Source organism: Schistocerca serialis, chromosome 1 (genome assembly GCF_023864345.2).
Source record: "Schistocerca serialis cubense isolate TAMUIC-IGC-003099 chromosome 1, iqSchSeri2.2, whole genome shotgun sequence".
Classification (NCBI taxonomy): domain Eukaryota; kingdom Metazoa; phylum Arthropoda; class Insecta; order Orthoptera; family Acrididae; genus Schistocerca; species Schistocerca serialis.
The window spans coordinates 53644532-53669578 of NC_064638.1; positions in this window are offsets into that span (position 1 = coordinate 53644532).

The window sequence follows — 25047 nt, forward strand, 5'->3', positions numbered from 1 at the left end:
GAGTATTCACTTATAAATAACAAACCATATTTCGTGCAACCACACTATTATTTCGTGTAAAGCAAATAAGGGCTTTCTTGGATGATACCTAAGGTTGGCTGCCGCATTATAATATCAATTTCATTCAGTATTTCGGCGATTCAGCTGTTCCCCATCCTTATCAGAACCCCTGCTACTGAGTCCTGTTGAAAACTGATGCCAAGGTTGCAGGTCTTCGTAATATACAGGCCTCTGAGGAGACGTTCGATTCTGATTACTCCGGGAAAGCCTACAATTTCAAACAGGAGCTTTATTTATTCTCCTCGGTTCTGAGCTTTGGTTTTGCGAACGAAAATTTTGTATTGGTTGTCAATTAAATGTTCTGGGACCGAATGAGACTGAAATAACGAATTTTAAAAAATTATTATGAATCATAAAAGTATTAGGGCAAGTATACTCATATATGCTACATCATTCATCAAACTTGTTTTACATCCTCATAATAACATATTTTCACGGATTATCTTTAGATATTTTATTTGTAATCTGACAACTGAAATATATAAACACTTTTACGTAAGTACCGCAAAATGTTAGTTAATTATTATGTCATAAAATACTATCAGAAAATTGTTCACTCCAGCGCCTTCAGAAAGAACGTTGCACGTTGTTATGTCACGCCAAGTATATTATATTGATTGCTGCATTAAACTTCAAACAAACACAGATACGTGACAATGTTTTGCAACACAGTCATCAAAGCTCTATAAGCAAGACTCGAAATGTTTTAACAGTCGCTCACTTTCTTGACTATAGAAACCCGCTCCTGGCCACGCAGCCATTGTAGAACAGCTGTGTAAATGTCTTCATCGTCGGAAAATTTGTGACTGGTGTGAATCAGTTCCTCGATACCTTCACATTGCCGTCTATGGTAGACGCACAAGTCGATGGCCTCCATTGGCAATCAGCATGACCCTCATCTCTCAGGCTTTGGTCAAACTGTTGGCAGAATTTCACTGTTGCTGAACGCGATATTGAATGTAGTCCATACAGCGTCAGAATTCACGGCTAACCTGTGTGTCAGACGTTATGCCCACAATGATCGTACTGTCCCGCGTAATTCAAACTTGGAGTACGTGTCCAGATGTCTCGTGATTTCACTCTCACTTATTATCTGTATTACTGGAGAACTGTGTCTGCAAGATACCCAGAGTATGTACTGTCTTCTGACAACGCGTCATACTTGTTGCACAAGCATGGGCCGACATGTGTCACTTACTTTTGCAAGTCCCTATGTATATGGTCCTTTATACTGTTTCTTCTATTTGCTATCTCTCTCTCTCTCTCTCTCTCTCTCTCTCTCTCTCTCTCCATCCGAACAGGCTATGAAGGCCCAACGGTACCGACCGGCCGCCGTGTCATCCTAAGACCACAGGCGTTACTGGATGCGGATATGGAGGGGCATGGGGTCAGCACACCGCTCTCCCAGCCGTGTGTCGGTTTATAAGACCGGAGCCGCAACTTCTCAAACAAATAGCTCTTCAGTTTGCCTCACAAGGGCTGAGTACACCCCGCTTGCCAACAGCGAACGGCAAACTGCATGGTGGCCCATCCAAGTTGGTTGGTTGGTTTGGGGAAGGAGACCAGACAGTGTGGTCATCGGTCTCATCGGATTAGGGAAGGATTGGGAAGGAAGTCGGCCGTGCCCTTTCAGAGGAACCATCCCGGCATTTGCCTGGAGTGATTTAGGGAAATCACGGAAAACCTAAATCAGGATGGCCGGACGCGGGATTGAACCGTCGTCCTCCCGAATGCGAGTCCAGTGTCTAACCACTGCGCCACCCCGTTCGGTGCCCATCCAAGTGCTAGCCCAGCCCGACAGCGTTTGACTTCGGTGATCTGACGAGAACCGGTGTCTTCACTGCGGCAAGGTCGTTGACTCTCTTTGCTATGGAACTGGAAAAATGGTTCCTTCTTTCGCTTTCTCTGAAACGAAAACGTATTTTGCAGCACTACACAAATGTGATATGAAGAACATCATTACACCAGAGGTTAACACTCTCCAGTATGCAGATGCTATATGCCTTTTTCTACACATATAGGCCAAGTCTCTATGCCTGACTTCAGACAGGTATCGTTAAAACCAGGCAAAGCAATCAGAATCAACTTTTACAAGTTTTATTCGACATCTCAGGTACATGTACTATATGAAACATCCTTAATGTTCCGTTGGCATAGGCTTTGATGTTCTGGTGCGTTACCTCATGGGAAATGCGTAATCTTTGTCGTCATATTCTGCCTTTTCTTCTTCGCTCTCTTCTACGTCTCGTATTCTCTACTGTGAATGTGCCGAATGGAGACGTAGCGCTACACCTATAAACAGCATCGCTGTGTTGCTTTGAAGAAATAAATGATCTCTTTCTCTATAGCGCAGGGTATATTAATATTTTGAAGCATTTTCTATAATCAATGCAGTCCGAAAGTACAGAAATTACCTCTATTTCTTAAAACCATGCTAACGCTGCGATAAACATGTTTCTTCAGTCAACCTACTGGGAGCTTGCAGAAACGAAAGTACGTGATGAACAGAAAGCACGTGGTGTGAAGTACAAGACACAATCGAGGACAGCGAATTTACTTACATTTCTGAGATACAAGAAAATAAAATTAGCTACTATGTAGTTTAAACGCATCAGAAGGAGTGGGGAAGATATTTGAGGATCCCTATAATACAACAAAACATGAGCACTTGTTGGAATGGGAATCATCAATTTCACAAGGTTTTACACTAAAGAGTTTTGATGTATTTCCAAGTACTTGTAGGTAAACAGATGGTAACTTGCGTCTCCTTCTTTCTTGTGTGTTCTGACACTCGTAGAAACGGATATCCCTGACATCTACCAAATGTAAGTGGTTAGGATGAACTTAATGGTTCATACGAATAAGTGCCAAGATAGTTTTCAGCTTCCTGCTAGGCTGAAAGTCTCGAAGACAGAAGAACCTTCTAATTACTGGCTGGATCGCAGTGTCGCCCACAGCTGGAAATCTGAGGATGGTAGAATGACGTTCATCGCACATCCAGAATCATTTGAATTCTTTGCCAGCTTTGAGACTAAGTCTCCTAAGCCAGCCATACATGATCTGGGGCCCACTGGAATGAAATTCTCATGCCTTTTCTTTTATTTCTCAATGCTTATAGTAAAATTTCGAATACCTGAATATTCATCTTACTGTTACACTCTAGTCTGAATAGAATGGAACACGCTTTTTGATTCCTAGACTACAGCAGGTTCTGGAGCCTCACATATATACCTAATGTCAGAGCCTTTCGAATCGCTGCCGCTTCTGCAGTAAAATATTAACAAGGTGGCGGCAGACGGAGTTCTTAGGAATACTTCAGCTGCGGGAGAAGTAATACGCATCTTTCTGCTGGAGTCTCAAGAAATTAAAAGCAATCAATATAAAAGTGAACAAAGTGCGTCAGTAAAGTTTAAAGTAGGCAATGAAACTGGAACTCATTGTGCCAAAGCAATTTTTCATCGTGCTGTAAATAGTGACTACCGAGATTTTACGTCTGATAGCGGAATGGATTTCTAAGTTGGTCTATGGATTTATCTGTTTGGACCTAACTGTAGATACTGTGCACTGAGCCTAATGCTTTCACTAGCAGAGGGCAAACACTCCTCATTTCCAATGCAGACCTTGTGTGTGGAATACACCCTCATTTGTCGCAGGAGCATGATTAATCTGTATTGGGCTGCTGCCCTACTTGGCTATTAAAATATCTCTCCGACGTCGTCATGCAGCAGGGCTTCGACAACTTCTCCTAGAAAGACATTCTTGTAAGTTGATAGCAGTTTTCCAAGGCCCACAAGCCTGCACCCGAATTCTACTAAGCCAAACTGATGAAGTGCACCTTTCGCAACGGTATGGTACAACGATCATTCTAATCGATGATGCAGCGGACGAAGACAGACTTACAGTGGTCAGACCGTCAAGTTCCAGCTGCAGGTATCATTGCGTTAATGTTGCTTCTTTTCGTGGTTACATAGTGGACTGATGACAACTGTAGAAAATTTCTTAGTCAGACTGTTAGGTCGTTGGCAGTCATACAGTCATTGAAGGTGTAAATGGCTCTGCTTGACATTAGGTATAGAGATTTGGTCTTTAAGTGTAGAAGAAAAGCGACAAATCATTTGCATACTGGAGAGATTTAACATCTCGTGTAATGATGTTTTTCATATTTCGTGTGTGTATTAAAAACAGAGTAGTGCGCTGATCTGAGCGTTTAGGGAGACCTCTTGAGTTTGTATGAGTAATTTTTTTTATTCTTACACACTTGGTACTGCGCTTTGGAAAGATATGAACACAAAACAAAATAAGTCTTTCAAGAGCTCTTTTAGTAAACGCCGACAAGCCGACAACGGGATATGTATGAAGGAAGTTGGACTTCCAGGCACGAATTAGATTAGAGAACTGGAACCATTATTTGAACTGTTCAGGGAGATAGCAGACTCTAATACAGATGTCGATAAGGTTCGTAGAAAAGTCGTGAAAGGACGATTTGTCACGAGAGAGAGCAGAGGACAGTGAGCATAACACATTACAAGGACTGAATTCATAGAGGACTTCCGTATATAATTTATCTCTTTCATCTGAAAGAGATGACCATGGACCTTGCCGTTGGTGGGGAGGCTTGCGTGCCTCAGCGATACAGATAGCCGTACCGTAGGTGCAACCACAACGGTGGCGTATCTGTTGAGAGGCCAGACAAACACTTGGTTCCTGAAGAGGGGCAGCAGCCTTTTCAGTAGTTGCAGGGGCAACAGTCTGGATGATTGACTGATCTGGCCTTGTAACACTAACCAAAACAGCCTCGCTGTGCTGGTACTGCGAACGGTTGAAAGCAAGGGGAAAGTACAGCCGTAATTTTTCCCGAGGGCATGCAGCTCTACTGTATGGTTAATGATGATGGCGTCCTCTTGGGTAAAAAATTCCGGAGGTAAAATAGTCCCCCATTCGGATCTCCGGACGGGAACTACTCAGGAGGACGTCGTTATCAGGAGAAAGAAAACGCGTTCTACGGATCGGAGCGTGGAATGTCAGATCCCTTAATCGGGCAGGTAGGTTAGAAAATTTAAAAAGGGAAATGGATAGGTTAAAGTTAGGTATAGTGGGAATTAGTGAAGGTCGGTGGCAGGAGGAACAAGACTTTTGGTCAGGCGAATGCAGGATTATAAATACAAAGTCAAATATGGGTAATGCAGGAGTAGGTTTAACAATGAATAAAAAAATAGGAATGCGGGTAAGCTACTACAAACAGCATAGTGAACGCATTATTGTGGCCAAGATACACACGAAGCCCACGCCTACTACAGTAGTACACGTTTATATGGCAACTAGCTCTGCAGATGACGAAGAAATTGAAGAAATGTATGACGAAATAAAAGAAATTATTCAGATAGTGAAAGGAGACGAAAATTTAATAGTCATGGGTGACTGGAATTCGGTAGTAGGAGATGGAGAGAAGGAAACGTAGCAGGTGAATATGGATTGGGGCTAAGAAATGAAAGAGGAAGCCGCCTGGTAGAATTTTACAAAGAGCACAACTTAATCATAGCTAACACTTGGTTCAAGAATCATAAAAGAAGGTTGTATACATGGAAGAAGCCTGGAGATACTGACAGATTTCAGGTAGATTATATAATGGTAAGACAGAGATTTAGGAACCAGGTTTTAAATTGTAAGACATTTCCAGGGGCACATGTGGACTCTGACCTCAATCTATTGGTTATTAACTGTAGATTAAAACTGAAGAAACTGCAAAAAGGTGGGAATTTAAGGAGATGGGACCTGGATAAACTGACTAAACCAGAGGTTGTACAGAGTTTCAGGGAGGGCGTACGGGAACAAATGGCAGGAATGGGGGAAAGAAATACAGTAGAAGAAGAATGGGTAGCTTTGTGGGATGAAGTAGTGAAGGCAGCAGAGGATCAAGTAGGTAAAAAGACGAGGGATAATAGAAATCCTTGGGTAACAGAAGAGATTTTGAATTTAATTGATGAAAGGAGAAAATATAAAAATGCAGTAAATGAAGCAGGCAAAAATGAATACAAACGTCTCAAAAATGAGATCGACAGGAAGTGCAAAATGGCTAAGCAGGGATGGCTAGAGGATAAATGTAAGGATGTAGAGGCTTATATCACTAGGGGTAAGATAGATACTGACTACAGGAAAATTAAAGCGACCTTTGGAGAAAAGAGAACCACTTGTATGAATATTAAGAGCTCAGATGGAAACCCAGTTCTAAGCAATGAAGGGAAAGCAGATAGTTGGAAGGAGTATATAGAGGGTCTATACAAGGGCGATGTACTTGAGGACAATATTATGGAAATGGAAGAGGATGTAAATGAAGATTAAATGGGAGATATGATAGTGCGTGAAGTCCTGACAAAACTCTACCATCTGGTCAGCATGATGTATGAGACAAGCGAAATACCCTCAGACTTCAAGAAGAATATAATAATTCCAATCCCAAAGAAAGCAGGTGTTGACAGATGTGAAAATTACCGAACTATCAGTTTAATAAGTCACGGCTGCAAAATACTAACGGGAATTCTTTACAGACGAATGGAAAAACTAGTAGAAGCCGACCTCGGGGAAGATCAGTTTGGATTAAGTAGAAATATTGGAACACGTGAGGCAATACTGACCCTACGACTTATCTTAGAAGCTAGATTAAGGAAAGGCAAACCTACGTTACTAGCATTTGTAGACTTAGAGAAAGCTTTTGACAATGTTGACTGGAATACTCTCTTTCAAATTCTGAAGGTGGCAGGGGTAAAACACAGGGAGAGAAAGGCTATTTACAATTTGTATAGAATCCAAACGGCAGTTATTAGAGTCGAGGGGCATGAAAGGGAAGCAGTGGTTTAGAAGGGAGTGAGACAGGGTTGTAGCCTCTCGCCGATGTTATTCAATCTCTATATTGAGAAAGCAGTGAAGGAAACAAAAGAAAAATTCGGAGTAGGTATTAAAATCCATGGAGAAGAAATAAAAACGTTGAGGTTCGCCGATGACATTGTAATCCTGTCAGAGACAGCAAAGGACTTGGAAGAGCAGTTGAACGGAATGAATAGTGTCTTGAAAGGAGGATATAAGATGAACATCAACAAAAGCAAAACGAGGATAAGGAATGTAGTCGAATTAAGTTGGGTGATGCTGAGGGTATTAGATTAGGAAATGAAACACTTAAACAAGCAAAGGGCTTTTGCTATTTTGGGAGCAAAATAACTGATGATGGTCGAAGTCGAGAGGATATAAAATGTAGACTGGCAATGGCAAGGAAAGTGTTTCTGAAGAAGAGAAATTTGTTAACATCGTGTATAGATTTAAGTGTCAGGAAGACGTTTCTGAAAGTATTTGTATGGAGTGTAGCCATGTATGGAAGTGAAACATGGACGATAACTAATTTGTACAAGAAGAGAATAGGAGCTTTCGATATGTGGTGCTACAGAAGAATGCTGAAGATAAGGTGGGTAGATCACATAACTAATGAGGAAGTATTAAACAGAATTGGGCAGAAGAGAAGTTTGTGGCACAACTTGACTAGAAGAATGGATCGGTTGGTAGGACATGTTCTGAGGCATCAAGGCATCACCAATTTAGTATTGGAGGGCAGCGTAGAGGCTAAAAATGGTAGAGGGAGACCAAGAGATGAATACACCAAGCAGATTCAGAAGGATGTAGGTTGCAGTGGGTACTGGGAGATGAAGAAGCTTGCACAGGATAGAGTAGCATGGAGAGCTGCATGAAAACAGTCTCAGGACTGAAGACCACAACAACCACAACAACATCTGGAATGGGGGGTCTTAGGAAATGACCATATGCGATGACTGCTGGGGAGAATTTATCCAGTTAAGAAGTTTTCACAATTTTTAAAACATGTTAGTTCGAGCATTTACATCCCAGTTTCACGGGTGATCTCCCACAGATGAGAAGATTTTACCCTTCTTACGTTCTAGACGACGTTCGGCAGTCACTGGTGAGTACTCCGTATTCCACCGTACCACGGAGTTCTTAACATGTAAGTAAGTTATGTTGTGTCTAGAGAAGACAGCCTAGACACAATGGGAGGAAGCCGAAAGGCACGCGCTTAAACTCACGCAGGCTGGCGTGAGGTCTGAAACAGGATACGTGATGAATGCTATAAAGAAAAGTACGTAGCTTCTGGAATACTTAACTTTAATCCACAATTGTAGAACATCGCTCTTGATGCTTCATATAATAAATATCAATTGAATACGGCGCCTTGCTAGGTCGTAGCAATTGACTTAGCTGAAGGCTATGCTAACTATCTTCTCGGCAAATGAGAGAGTCTTCGTCAGTGTAGCATCGCTAGCAAAGTCGGCTGTACAACTGGGGCGAGTGCTAGTACGTCCCTCTAGACCTGCCGTGTGGTGGCGCTCGGTCTGCAATTACTGACAGTGGCGACGCGCGGGTCCGACGTATACTAATGGACCGCGGCCGATTTAAAGGCTACCACCTAGAAAGTGTGGTGTCTGGTGGTGACACCACAGGTTAAATGTAGCTTTTGATACTAGAAGTCTTTCGCATTTAATACTCTAAAGAATGTGTAGTAAGATACTTACACTGAGCCGGTCTCTGGTAAACTTACTTCAGCAACTGTATTATTACTTTTTGAAAGAGTGTCAGTTTTTGTTATTTATGTTCCAGTGACTTACAGGAAAGAATTCCACGTCTCTTGTTGTCGCTTCCATCGTCCAAATAACAGGAAAAGTTACCTTATCCTGATTTTTGATGCAATATGCAATATCTACCGAGTATAAATATTCACTTTTGGTGGCAAGATTTACGTGAGAGACTCCAGGACAGGAGAGCCGTCGTTGAGGACTGTGTGGTGACTGCCTTCCATTACATCAGGGGAGCTCTGTCCTGGGTCTCTCGTACACGAATTTCCCTAAATAGAGGTGTGAGCGCTGAAATTCCCGCAGAGCACCAGCGGTTGCTCAAGTTGGAGCAACAGTACTTTCCACTCTTACTTCACCTATCTCAGTTCTCGGGTATTAAAAACCAGCTAACGGGTTGGATAATACAGAACGTAATTTAATTCGTGCTACCGATATCTGCAGTCCTGCGGTAGGGGAACTAATGTGTATATCCGAGAAAGTAATTTCTGCCGCAGCAGGACAGCTGCACCCCCTTTAGAGTCGAGTCAGCCTGACCTAATAACAAAGTACCTTCTACAGGTGATATGCCTATCTAGTTTGGATCATGTTTCGGAAATCGAAGCAGCACACACCTTTTTTAGATGGATTTCTTGTAGCAGGCTATCTCTGTTGTCTACGGCTGACCGAATATGCCACTGAAGGACAATGAAAATTACGACTGGAAATAATGATTAGAGTTAAAATTCTTACGTCTCTCATGTCTAACTCTGCTCGGATAAGGAAATATACCTCACTTGTTAATATGATACTCCAGATATTATCTCGGGGTTAAATGCAGCTGCCATTCGTCGTGGACGTCCTGAACACTGATACTGTGGTACGGCTTGGTAATATGGAATTCCAGTTCGCCTGTGATAAATGAAGCAGGAGGATACTGAGTGAGCCTCCATTGTATCTCACAACTGCTCACTTGATGTAACGTAAAACTAATTCGAAAACACATGTATACCCGCACTGTTCGATATTGCACTTCACCACAGTCCCACTGAACGTGAAGAATTGATCGAAGTATACAATTCATTTTTTTCTCAACGTTTGGAATAAATACGCCCATTAACGCAGATTTTACAGTTTCAAGACATTATGCCAAGAGGCAAGGGCCAAATCCTTGTCAGAGCCAGTGCACAAAAAAAAAAAAAAAAAACGTTCTGATTGCTGTGTAGTCCACGTTTGAGGCGGCGTCATCGTTGTCTTAATGTATAGGCACTGGTTTACGAGTATAGTGATTTTTTTTGGCTTCTTAGGTGCTACGCAGCATCTTGTGCTGTTCGTGTCTTCCCTGCAGGAAGAAAACGAAGAAACGAAGGAAGCGACACCTTATGTGGAGCGCTACACAAGTAGAAAAGAGTGGAAGAAAGACGTTGATGCTGGAATAATGGATCTGAACATGGTGAGCAACTCCAAGATGTATCAAAAACGGCACAGCGATGTTAAAGCATTACTTAAATTAGTAACAATGCTTGCTCTAGTAGAAAATCTGTTCTTTTAACTTCCCAGTTTTTTTCAATATTCCAACTATTTGTTTTAGTTTTCTGGTTTATATTAAATCTTAAATTAGACCTTACAAACATACACTCATTTTCGGTGTCTACGTCTAATTCTGGAGAACTGTTGTTAGACTTTATTTGATATCTTTACGCTCCCAACGTGAATATAAAATCGATGAAATGGCTGTCATTATCACATTGACTTTCTAGGTGCAGTGTTTTATTTTATGCACTTGAAAGATTATGATTGTTGTATCATGTTATGTTCATCTGAACACTCAAGGAGACGCTGTCCTTTATCGTTGGTGGTTCACTGTCCAAATCTCATTGCCCTCATCCATGCACGATCATTTACAATGAAGAGTTTCAGATCTCACCTGGAGATAATTTTACGCCTTTATGAAGCAACTATATTTTCATAGCTAATGAACATATATTTAAATGAGGGGCGTAGTATTATATAGTCGAAATATTTGTCTTATAACAGGACAAATACTAACAATTAAATAAATCCGTATAAATCAAATAGTGGGTGTATTATTAATAATTGCAAATCATACAATGTCTGTTCGCTTTCATTATTAATTTCTACAGCAGTATTATCATAAACATAAGTTTTAAACGGATTTTGTTTTGAATATATTTGGCTTCAGTTGCCCATGAACTTTGCTTCATACGGGCTTTACACATACACTGATCAGACAGAATATATGACGACCTATCTGCCGGCCGGTGTGGCCCTGCGGTTAAAGGCGCTTCAGTCTGGAACCGCGTGACCGCTACGGTCGCAGGTTCGAAGCCTGTCTCGGGCATGGATGTGTGTGATGTCCTTAGGTTAGTTGGGTTTAATTAGTTCTAAGTTCTAGGCGACTGATGACCTCAGAAGTTAAGTCGCATAGTGCTCAGAGCCATTTGAACCATTTGAACGACCTATCTAATAGCCGGTATGTCTACCTTTGGCGCGGATAACTGCGCTGTTACGTCGTGGCAAGGAAGCAGTGACACCTTGATAGGTCGCTGGAGTTCATCTGCACACACGAGTCACCCAATTCCCGTAAATTCCGGGAAGGGGAGCGATAGGCTCTGAAGCCACGTATGGTCACATCCCACGTGTGTTCGGTAGGGTACAGATCTGGCGGTTTGGGGTGTTCGTGAAACCACTCCACCACACTCCTGGTCTCGTGACATGGTGCATTATCTTGCTGAAAATCCCACAGCTGTCTGGAAACGTAATCGTCATAATGGAATTTACTTGGTCTCCAAACAGTGTACTCCCTGCCGTTAAGGTACCTTGCAGAAGCTAGACTGGACCCACGGATGCCCACGTGAATGTTCTCCAGAGCATAATGGAGCCGCCGCCATCTTGTCTCCATCCCGCAGTACAGGTGTCAAGGCGTTGTTAACCTGGAAGACGATGGATTGGCGCCCTCCCATCGGCATTATGAAGAATCTGTTGGGATTCATCGGACCGTGAAACGCTCTGCCACTGTGCCAATCTTGTGACGATGCTCACGTGCCCATTTGAGTCGTAGCTGCGGAAGTCAAATGCTAACATTGGCGCACAGATGCGTCGACGGTTGTGGAGGCCATTCGTTAGGAGTGTTCGGTGCTTCATGTACTCGGATACACTTGAACTGTGCGCAGCCTTAAAGTCTGATCTTAGTTTCGTCACAGTTCGCCACCTGTCCTGGTTTTGCAGTCTGACTTCTGTAATGAGATGTTGCCACCCAACCCGACGACGTAAGGACATGGTTTTACCTTGGTTTCGCTGCATCTTGAAGTCATTCATCACAGCACTTCTCGAAAAGTCGGTAAGTCGTGCAGTTCCCGGCACGGTCATGCCGAGCCTCTGGGCCATCACAATCTGACCTCAGCCCAACGTAGATAGACCGCGCGCCTTCCCCATTCTACAAACGAACAACATTGTCACTGATAGTACATGCACAGGCGTGTGTCAGACTAGCAGTCATTCCTTGCCGTGTGACGCCGCTATTGACTGGACGTGTTTATATGTATAGTAGGTCTGTGGTCATAATGTTCTGACTGATCAGTGTATGTGACTTCTGCTGTGGTAAGAAGTAAATATAAAACCGTCACCTACGCAATACCATAACTCCATGACATTTTTAGGTCATCAGACTTTCTGCTTTTTCATATTGCTTCCTTCGGTAATATTCTCATGACTGTGAACCTGTTATACCCATCACAGATTATTGTCCGCTTATTTTATTGTATTCTTTACATACACTCACACTTGTCCACTACATATGTCTTTTAATGATTGAACTACACAATTTTCTTTTCGCAAGAATGGAGTCATCCTAACTCATCAAAATTTCTGGTCACTCTGCGGTTTATAATCTTTTCGTTTTATGTCCACCCGTTAGTCTACTTTCGTTGCTCTCTCAAAGTTAACTTTTAAAGAACAACATATTGGACCTGTCCGAATTATGGTTTGCTTATTTTAGTACGATATTAGTTAAGTTTTGAGAGCCAGTTGCCGTTTCTTACATATTTATTGGCTGAGTACACGGGGGCGCCCGAGTATTTATTTCTCCCAGTTTACTATTAGAAAGGAAGAAATACACACGTTTTCTGTTTCCTCTCTTCCGTCTGCTAACTCACACACTCTCCCTCTCCAATTGACCACTACGTCACCATCTTCCCCATGCACACTTCCCAAACGCCCCTTCCCTCTGTCTGTCTACTTCTACCACTTCTCTCTTCCCATCTCCTCTTTCCACCTCTCTCTGGCCATCTACTAACCCGGTCTTGCTCCGTTCACTTCCTCCTCCCACACTATGTTCATGTACACCTCCCCCTTTCTCTCTATTCATCTTTTTCTCACAATATCTCCTGTCCAGTGCGCCTGTCTCTCTTCTCCCATCTCTTCTTCCCCATCACTCTCTCCGTCTCCTCTGCCATATCTCGATATCCATGTCTTTCTTTCCCTCTCCGACTGTCTCTCTCCTCGTCGTTCCTCTCTCGTATACACATTCTGACACACACAGAAAAACAGCAGTGTAACCCATAACACGCGAATAACCGTACTCCATGCTTTCAGTATTTGACCTGAGAATGAGAGCACTCAGTGTCTTGCAAATTTCTCTCGTTGACAACTCCAGGAAATGAAGAAAGGAAATTAATTTGCCGTTTCTACATTTTCGCTATTCGCACAGCATTAAGTTTTAATTTATTACTTCTGTACTACTGTGTACGAGACACCTCTTTGCACGCTGTATTCGCAATACCACAGAGTCTACCATCATTGTACCACATATAACTGAGGAGGCATGATATCAAAGAATAAGAAGCGTGAAATACTGACACATCATGCATGGCTTATTAATCTATTGGTTCCTTACTATCAACTGCATTCGCAACACTTGTCACAGACGTATCCACAAATCCCGTAGAGCGTACTTAGAAAATTATTTATTTGTACGTCATATATAATTCAGGAGATTTGATGTCATAAATAGTGAACTGTGAGGAAATGAATCTGCAAGACGAACTTCGTTAGAGATACAGGCAAAATTTATCTACAAACACACGGTAAATACGGAGTCCGCAAGAAAAATTTATACACACTTTAAGGAACGAAAAGTATTACTTATGTGTTATTTTACATTTAATAGTTATCACACATGTTTTACAACCTACAGTTTCGCACATTGTTACTTTAATTGTTCAAAATGTTACCGTTGGCGGCTGTACACATAACAGAAAGACGAGCGGTCGCCGCAACAACCTCAGTCAATGTTACAGAGGAGATCGCTGCACATGTCGCTGTAATGTCCTGGCGAAGTTCCTCCAGAGTGTGTGGCTTACGTCGATAGACGTTATCTTTCACAGTTCCCTACAAGTAAAAGTCCATAGGTGTTAGACCTGGCGACTGTGTAGGGAACTCAAAAAAGTGGTTCAAATGGCTCCTGGCACTATGGGACTTAACATCTGAAGTCATCAGTCCCCTATAACTTAGAACAAGTTAAACCTAACTAACCTAACATCACACACATCCATGCCCGAGGCAGGATTCGAAACTGTGACCGCAGCAGTCACGCGGTTCCAAACTGACGCGCCTAGAACCGCTCGGCCACAACGGCCGGTAGGGAACTAAATGGACCCTCTTCGTCTAATCCAATGCCCCGGAAATTATCATTCAGGAAAGCTGGTGTGCCTAGGTGGTAGTGTGGTGGCGCCCCGTCGTGTTGGTAGAAGACCTCTTCATCAGCTCCATAAGGAGCACATATACCTGCAAAAATTTATCTGTGTACAATTTCCAGGTGAATTTCTCCAGTGACAGTAACATCAAAGAAAGAGAGTTCTACTAAGCCCCTGGTTGATAGTCCACACCACAAATGGAACCCTGGTAGATTGAGCGCTTTATCCACATAAAACATGCGGATTTTCCGCTGTCCAGCACACACTGTCATGCAGATTCTCAGTTCCATTAAGTTTAAATTGCGTCTCCTCACTCCATACTACCTTCGTCACAAATTGTTCGTCATCCATTACCATTTGCTGATACCATTCGCAAAATTGCATTCGGCGATCAGGATCGTCATCGTAAATCGCGTTCAGTAATCGTGGAACGTAAACTTTCGACTTTGCAGCTTTCAGGATTCTTCGTACACTTGTACTGCTAACCCTCACTTCACGTACGCGTTACGTAGCAGACTTCCTAGTAAAATTTACAAAATAATTTCCAACACGAGTGCCGACGATGCAGGACTTGTAGCTGTACGCTTTCTTCCTGATCTTCCTTTATGAATATCACAAATCGTTCTGTGCAATTCAAACTTGTCAATGATGCATTTAATTGTTATGTGGGTTGGCGGTTCTCTTTTACAACTCCCGCCTGCACTGACTTTGCACTTCAACGGTATCATCAAACCTGAAAAATCACTTCACTATACATTTTCCTTGCTAGAATGTCAATCGTGCTCCGGCCATCTTATTTTCTCAATTCCAAGATAAAAGTACTAACACCTGTTGAGCCAAAGATCGTACTACAACACACTCGTAACTGAAATCGAACGACATTATCGATATCTCGATAGAGCCTGACAAAGATTGTATACATTTTTCTGGCGGACTCTGTACTTTAAATAAATGTGAAACATAGTTGTCATGTCCATACACTGTCAGAGACACTACAAAAATCTCATCCTATATGTTTAACATATTTGGTACACATATTCGTTACGATCTGGGAAAAACATATTGTGAGATGAGAAAAACAAGCCTGGTATACTTGTGGGAGTGATAACATGGACAAACAAGGGGACAGGAGGATGTGGATATACAGTGAGGGAAAAGGAGGATATCCAAACAGATAGTGAGAGGAGGTGACAGACAAAGAATGGTAGAGGAGGAAATGGACAGAGAGAAGGGAGAGGAGGAGATGGACAGCGAAAGGAAAGAGGAAGAGAATGACTTTGACGGGGAGAGAAGAGAAGGACGGAGAAAGGGGAGAAGAGGATGGACAGAGAGAGGGGGAGCCAGAAATGGATTGAACAGGGGAAGAGGAGGAGACGGTCAAACAGAAGGAGGGAGGGAAGGATGGGAAGAGGAAGAGGGAGGGGGAATGAGGAAGTGGAATAGAGGGGGCAGCAGGAGATCGACATAAGGGAAAGGACTGCATAGATAGAGGGGGAGCACAGAGAAAGGAGAGAATGGCTCAAATGGTTCTGAGCACTATGGGACTTCACATCTGAGGTCATCAGTCCCCTAGAACTTCGAAAAACTTAAACCTAACTAACCTAAGGACATCACACATATCCATGCCCGAGGCCGGATTCGAACCTGCGATCGTAGTGGTCGCGCGGTTCCAGACTGTAGCGCCTAGAACCGCTCGGCCACAACAGCCGGCGGAAGGAGAGACAAGTGAGAAGTAGAAAGATGGAGAGAGTGGTGGGAGGAGACAGAGTGAACGGCACGAGGAGATGGACAGAGAGTTGTGCGTCCATGGAAGTGACAGCTAGACGAACGTTGGTCGTAAAAGGAAGGAGAGTGCTTCTGCGATTCCATATGCTTGGTTACAAGACCCCTACATTCTTTCTCTCGAAACCGTTATGGAGGATAATTCCGATTACCTTAATAATAATAGCCCAAGTGACCCGTTGAGGCAAGTGTGATCCTGGAAGCAGATTGTTAAATTGCACAGTTTTTATGAAAACGTATCGAACATGACCTGTATGGGATAAATCGTGAAAAATAATGCGCTTCATTAGAGAGGACCAGAAGTGGCGAATGTTTCACGGTACATTTTCCTGTCAAGATATTGTGTGGACCAAACGGCATCCTACACCTATTACACTTAATCAGAAACTGAATCTAAGTAAAGGCACCATTATATGAACACGTTAGTGTCTGATGGCAAACTGTAACCAGAACTGTGGAATTTTGTTTTTCGGCACACGACAGCAGAAAGCTCCTTCGAGGGTGAATTCTTTAATGAACGAATGGGACGTTGGGTGAATTACTTTCTGTCTCAGGTTAAACCAGACCTCATTGACGACCCTGAAATCTGCTGAAGGCGTTGCTTGCAGTAGTAGTTATTTTATCACTGTTTGAGCTGAGCTTAACGATAGAAATGTGATTCAAGAATGGAGACAGATAGGAAATGTTTTAGACCATATGCTCTTTCCTAGTTACACGTATCACATAGTGTGTTGGAAATCTCGACCCACGACGTCTGAAGATAGCGAACCAGTACAATAAAAAGTTTGTCGGCTTATTCCCCTGATGAAAGCCTTAGCTATGTCTCAGACAAGCATTCTAAGTTACCAGTTTCAACATCAAAAGCGTAAACCGTGCAAAAGTCTCACTGTTTCGGAATTGCCATGCTCTACTCAAAGGCAATAGACAGGATATTTCGTCACAAAAAAAACACTGACTCTGTCAGTCAATACATATCCCCAAATAGTCTGTGCTATAACCATAATATTATCATCAGTGCGTCAACATAAGTGCTGTTAAGGAGCCGTAGCACGATTGACAGTTAAGATTACTCCCTTAAAGAATACCATTTGTGCATGGTAGAACAGTGATTATGGGACACCCTGTGGAAATCGAAAGTATTACGGATTAATGGCCCCTGGGTCCGATCTAATGGCTAATTGTTCGTCTGGTTTGCATTAGAACGCTTCTTGCATGTATCAGCAGCGAAAATTTGATTGAAAGCATTGGAGCTTACGAATACTTGCTTGTTTTTCCGTTTGATAACACTGCTACATTATTCGATGGAGAATTACTTCCTTTGTTGCGTCAAAGCGGAGGTTCTGGAACTATAAACATACAAGTACAATTGGCAATGAAACTTAGATGTTACCAAAAAACTGGAAACCATTTAGGCCATGAAAGGTATTCTGTAACGGTAGATCAAGTATGTTTACTAAGGGAGGTACCTAAATGAAACAATTGCCCTATAATAAAACAATAATTAAAAAGAATAACGATGTACATAGGGAGTAATATTATGGGTGTGAATCATCAAAGAAAAAAAGATATAGTAACCTTAGAGCAACTATACAATTTCAGAAACTATTACACTGTGCGATGAATCTGAATTATTATATGTGGCTAAATTTATTCCATCTAATAATTTATCAGGACACCTAATTTGTATGATATTAACAAGGTATTAGATTTATTAATTTAATTTGCAGACGATTTAGGGTAGTATTATTAGCATAACTTTATATTTTCATTTCCAAGTTTCATATTTATACTTGCATTCAAAATTTACTATGTACTTAGTGTTCACATCTATGCATACACATGTACTGCTGTAATTATTAAACAAAACATCATCATAAACGTTATACAAATCCTGGGCCAAAGTTAATCAATTATGGTTAGGGAACATGAGTCTCTTGACTGGTTTCTGTGGTGTCACCGCCAGACACCAAACTTGCTAGGTGGTAGCCTTTAAATCGGCCGCGGTCCGGTAGTATACGTTGGACCCGCGTGTCGCCACTGTCAGTGATTGCAGACCGAGCCCCGCCACACGGCAGGTCTAGAGAGACTTCCTAGCACTCGGCCCAGTTGTACAGCCGACTTTGCTAGCGATGGTTCACTGACAAATTACGCTCTCATTTGCCGAGACGATAGTTAGCATAGCCTTCAGCTACGTCATTTACTACGAGCTAGCAAGGCGCCATTATCATTTGTTATTTATCTTGGGATGCATGTACAGTCAGACCGATGTTCACCAATTATGGATTAAAGTATTCCAGCAGCTACGTACTTTTCTTGATTGTATAATTACTCTACCTGTTCCAGACCTCACGCCAGCCTGCGCGATCTTAAGCGCGTGCCTTTTGGCTTCCTCCTAACCCCGTGAATGGGCTCCTGCCAATTCACAACAGTTTCATTCTTCTTCATGGGCTAATCTTTTTATCTTAGTATGTTTACCACACTGCATTGGCAAAATCTGCTTAATATCTTCTACAGTTAGCACCTACACAAAAGTTTTGGTTTCAAGTGGCCGTTAACTAGTCTAGGATTTCCTAGCAGCAGTCCCATTAACCGGCGTCCAATCCTGTTGAGCATGTTCCATTAAAGGCTTACCTCACCTTTTCCCTCTTGTACCTCTCATTTCTCTACTTTATTTGATTTCTTAATTTATAACTACTCCCTGTAACACTATGTAAAACATTTTTCAGACTTTACACTTACGAACTGCCTATGTGATATAAAATCCATTCAAGTGTGGTAAGTCGAATCTCTAGAGTATTCCTACGCGTTAGATATATGCAATACTACATGAGTCAGTAATACAAAAACAAAACACCCACAGTTTATGGAGTACGGACGCTTCAGAGAGAGAAGGGAGCCAGAATATCCGTCCATCTTCGAGATCTTTCCCTGTCAACCGACTCCAGGACCTGTCCCTCGCATCAAGAAAGAAGAGAATAGTAAGGACGATACTCGGAAGGACGGCCGTGCAGAGGTGAGCAAACATCAGTACTACCGGGTATACATCACAGAATCAGTCACTCTCCCAGACAGCTCTCTCATTTTTATACGTTGGACTAGGTAAGGAATTCACTTTGTTATAATCCATTAATACAAAATAGCAGCGGTTACAATATCCTAAAATAAATGTAACATATAACGGAATTATATTTCTGTGGAAAGTAAACTTCCGTTGTAAAATTACAAGGATGCGGAATACAGCACTCGTTTGAAACACAAGCTAAAAACGCATGTTAACGGTCGATTCAGTCTTACATGGTTTCCCATGTGCATTCGACATGCTACCTCAAGTGTCCAGTACAGGATGTACGACCATACGGAGTGTTAGCTTCAATACCTGTTCATGAATCTAAGTGCTGCTATGAACTGCAGTGGGCATATGCTGTCGGTAATAAGAGGCACAAATCCGACTTCAGCTTCTATTCAGTAGCTGCAGGAGAAACAGACACGATACAGTGCGACGTAATATGGTTAACGGTTCCAGTGCTTGTGGCCCACATCAATGGGACATGCAGAATGAGATTCTGAAACATGAAGAATAGTTAATAAGAATACAAATAACCCAACCAAACCACACGAAGATATAACACAGAGATGTATAGTGTGAGAGGCTCTTAAATACAAGGTAACAATGTTGTCGCAATCTCTTTGTGTAGTCTTCCAGAATGTGAATTCGGGGTAGACTTGGCGGCCTGATAGAGCTTTACACGTATATTCACGTGTGACGATCAGAGGATCAAGTGAGAGAAATTAAGGTGGTAACAGAGAGTATTATAAAAATAAATGTAGGTTCTCGCTAGCAAATTTTCTTGTTTGCAATTGCCTGCGTATTTTACTATGTCCTTGCTGTACGTATACTTATGCTCTACTGTCGCAATTAGTGAACAAAGATGCATTACAAACGGTGTACACAAAACGGATCACAGACAATGTCTATGTTTTTCGAGTCATATATCTATTGACTTGTTTCAGCTTTCTTCATATGTTGTGTACTACACAGCGCGCGGACTAAAATCTGGTGTTTATACACTTTGCACACCTTCACATTCATCCCCTTTCAGGTGCGGGGTTCATTATTCCTAGATGCCTTATCATTATTCGTGTCAACCAACCTTTATTTTGTTAAGTGTGGCCCATTAAAACATTCTACACCCTTTTCATTCGCATGCCTCTCAGTTCCCTATATCTATTTGATATATTATTTTTTGACAAACACCTATAGCATCACATTTCACATTCGTTATTAGACACAATTATGGTCTGCTAACTTAATATACCATGTTTAACAAAGCTAAGTCAGTTGTCTAAAGTTTCCTTCTGTTAGACATATGGCATCCTAGCTGAATAAGCGATAGTAAAACCAAACCATCTACAGGGCCATGCTGTTGGGCGCGTCAAGAAGAGAAAGGCAGCCGAAGAAATACCACCATCTGATGACCGCGAGCGCAAACACACTGAACAGAGTCGCCGTCGCCGCAAGAGACGTTAGAATAAACTGGTCGCCGCGCCGCAGGAGGGCCCTGCTGGGGTAAGTCAGCGTCATTACTGCCGTGGAGAGCAGACAGGGAGAGGCGGACAGACAGGTTGAGAGCTGAGAAACAACAGGTACTTCTTAAACTGCACTCATTGCAGAATCAGCCACTCAGCCAGATCATGTCTATCGAATACATCTGATGCTCCAGACATGCCTCCTCGACTGTAAATTCCAGAAGGATAGTTTAAGGGGTTCACTTTATTACAGTCAAATGATAGATTGGTTACAAGATAATGTTGTAAATCTTGGGTCGTACGGATAATTATTATTGTGGGACAGTAAGGCCCGGTGTAAAATATCCACGGGTTACGATTATAACACTTGTGTGAAACACAGCAGCTTCAAACAGCTTCATGTGCACAAATTATAGATCTGCAGCTGTGCAAGTCACAACTGGCCAGTGACTACTGGCAGTCGGAGACCATCCGTCCATCAGTATCGCCGCAGATTTGAGGTAATGGTGTAATGCTAGCGAACGGCATCTAGTGTCTATGAATTCATTATAGATGTAGTTCGGAGTGTAGAATGACGGGGAGTGAAACCGTTTGACTCATTTTAAACGCAAGTATGCCGATAACGGTTTTATGTGATTTACGTAAACACGGAGATCCGCAATCCGATTGGCCGACTTGAATTTAACTGAGCACAAATACTGGCGCCAGGACCTATCACATCAAAGAGAAAACTGCCATGTACGTATAGATATAAGTATAAGTGATACTAGCCCAGACTGTTAACGGAACTGCACACTTCAGTAGGATACCCTCGTACGAAACCACAAGCTGAATACCAGTACAATCAGTGGCACTTATGAGACAGTAGGGAACCAATAAAGCACCTGGAATCAATTACAAAAGTTCGGCGATTTATGCCTGCAAGAAAGTGATGACTCATCTAACGTACATGGTAGAAGCGAAGTGACTACGTTAACATAGGAGAAAACTTGGTAAGAATTAGTCGAAGTTAATCAGACTTCGAATACATTCCAACTGTATTAATGAAATCCTCTGTGACTGACACAAATGGCATACCGAGAACAACTTAAATTTCTTAAAACAGCCCTGACACATGAAGAGCATCAGTGCAGTCTTTTCTGGTTTATTATAATTCCATCAACAATTGTTCACGTGATGAGATAAGCGTGAGTTACAACTGGCGACGAGGACTGCCGAACTCGTGTGCAGGGCTGGTTCAACTTGTTTCTGGTTATACTAATTATAGCGATAAAATTTTGGGGGCTGGTTTAATTTGTGTTCACTATGTCTGCCGAATTACAACAGTTGATCTTGTTACAGAGTCAGCAAATACAAAGTCTGGTGGAAGCAATCGCCAAACAAGCGGCTAATCCTCCAACACAAAAGGAACAAGCACAGGCAGCACCACCTTTCCGTGCTTTTGATGCATCAAGAGAAGAATGGCGAGAATATTTCGCGCAGTTGCAGGCGCACATGACAGTCTACAAAATCACGGGTACTGAGCGGCAGCTTTATTTAATTTCCACTGCAGGCCTGGAAGTCTATCGACTACTTTGTAAGTTGTTCCCGGAATCCAAGCCAGAAGCTTTAGACTATGACGTTGTTGTTAACAAGCTTGCTGAGTATTTCGAGTCGCGAGTTCATGTGGCAGCAGCCAGATTCAAGTCCTTCAGATTAAAGAAACTGCCACATCAATCTAATAAACAGTGGTTAACAGATTTACGGGGCCTCACCCGTCAGTGCCGATTTAATTGTGTGTGTGGAGCTTCCTACAGTGATGTCATGTTACGAGACGCTATTACTCAAAACATTGCAGATTCTCGTATTCGTGCTGCTATCTTAAAGTTGCCTGACCCGTCATTAGAGACTGTGATGAACATCATTGAAGCCCAAGATACTTTTGACTATGCTGAGTGTGAGTTAGATCAGCCATGTATTTCTCAAATTGCCTGTGCTAAGCAAGTTATGACACGCCCGCAGCCCCACCGGCAGAGTCAGACTGTAAACGCTAGCCGGCCGCGTCATGTTAAACACATTCGTCAGCCGCGTGTGCAAAATGATAGAGTTAAGTCTTGGCCTAAGTGTGTTCTTGCTCATCCTCGTGAACGTTGCCCGTTAAGAAACGCGGTTTTTCACTTTTGTCAAAGGAGAGGACACATCCAGACTGTTTGTTTGCGTAAACGCAAGAACAATTCTAGTGCTGCCCAGCCCATGGATATTCATGTTCTTCAAAGCCAGCCCGCCCAGAAGGTCGCGTTTAAAGACTCTTCCACGGTTCGTGTGGGTAATAAACTTGTTCGCAATAAGCCACCCACCCAGCCCTCTGCTATGCGACCCAAGCGTAATTCAAACGCTGTAAAAAGTAATGGACAGACTGCAAGTGAAGCGGGAGTTGTTGTTCCACCCGGCCAACCCACGAGTTGTCGTAAGCAGCGAACACGCGCTAACCGCGCTGATTTTGTGTCTTCCGCCTCCCCTGCACCGATCCAGAGACAGTGTAATAAACTATTTGTGAAGCTACGCATCCAGGACAAGACCTTCAATTTTCAATTAGACACTGGTGCGTCTGTGACTCTCATAAATAGTGCTACGTATGCGGCTATCGGCCGCCCTAAACTTTCAGCGGCAAAACATTCTTTGGCTACTTATAGTGGAGAACAAATTCCTGTGTTAGGTGTATGTAGCGTGCCAGCCACATTCCGTGGCAATACAAAAACAGTTTCATTCACACTGCTCCGCGCTACAGACAGTGTAAACATTTTCGGATTAGACTGTTTTGACTTGTTTGGCCTGTCTATCCAAGACAATGCGTTGTAAATTAATTCTGTTGTTGTTCCTCAAGACAGCATAACCGATTTGTGTAAACAATACAGTGACATATTTAAAGACGAACTAGGTTGTGGTGCGAACTTTGCCGCTCATATTACGTTAAAAGATAATGCTCAGCCTCGATTTTTTCGTGCTCGTCCAGTGCCTCACGCCCTCTGGGCACCTGTAGCAGATGAACTTCGTCGTTGGCAAAACAACGGTGTTATTCAACCCGTTTCAGCGAGCCAGTGGGCTTCTCCCTTAGTTATTATAAAGAAACCGTCTGGCAAGTTACGTTTGTGTGCTGATTTTAAGTCGACAGTTAATCCTCAGACTGTCATTGATTCTTTTTCTTTGCCTAGACCGGACGAGCTGATGGATAAGTTAGGGGAAGCTCGTTTCTTTTCCAAAATTGATCTCCGTGAAGCATACTTGCCCCTCGACGAGCAATCACAACAGTATTTTGTCATAAACACGTCGTTGGGGTTGTTCCGTTTTCTGCGTTTGCCTTTTGGTTGTGCGTCAGCTCCAGCTGTTTTTCAGCGTTTTTTGTCACAACTTCTGGCTAATGTGCCATCGTGTTGCAACTATTTAGACGATATTGTTGTGTCCGGTCGGACGCCTGCTGAACATTTCCGTAATTTGGAGTGTTTGTTTACAGTGTTGTCTCAGGCAGGCCTACGTTGCAACATCGATAAGTGTTCATTTTTCCTTACGGAGATAGAGTATCTGGGACATGTTATTAATGTTCAAGGCATTCATCCCTCCCAGTCACATTTAGCAGCTATTCGTGATTTGCCCGCCCCTCGCAATCTGCATGAATTGCAAGCAGTTCTTGGCAAATTGACATATTATATTAGGTTTATACCTAATGCATCACAGATTGCTGCACCGTTGCATCGTCTCCGCCGTAAGAAAGTTCCGTTTGTGTGGTCAGCTGATTGCCAATCAGCCTTTCAGCAGCTTAAAGAGGCTTTATTGAATGATCGTTGTCTGGTCCATTACGACCCTAACAAGCCTCTGGTGTTAGCTTGTGATGCCTCTTCTTTCGGCCTCGGTGCTGTGTTGTCTCACCGAGTCGGTAACACCGAACGTCCTATTGCGTTCGCATCTAAATTGCTAAACAAAGCTCAGTGTAATTATAGCCAATTGGACAAGGAAGCGTTGGCTATTGTGTTCGGTGTCACAAAATTCCATCACTACCTCTATGGTAGACCATTCTATTTAGTAACAGATCACAAGCCCCTGACGTCACTGTTTCATCCGTCTAAACCAGTTCCTCAGCGGACAGCTCAGAGACTACAACGTTGGGCTCTTTTGTTATCACAATACCAGTATGAGATACTGTATCGCCCTACAGCTCAGCATGCAAACGCTGACGCGCTTTCTAGATTGCCGATTGCTGCGGATGATGTCTTCGATTCCTCTGACGACTCTTGCCATCAGATTGACGCCGATGAGCATCAATCCCTCCGGGATTTTCCGATTGATTATCGTCAGGTGGCACGTGAGACAGCTACGGATCCTCA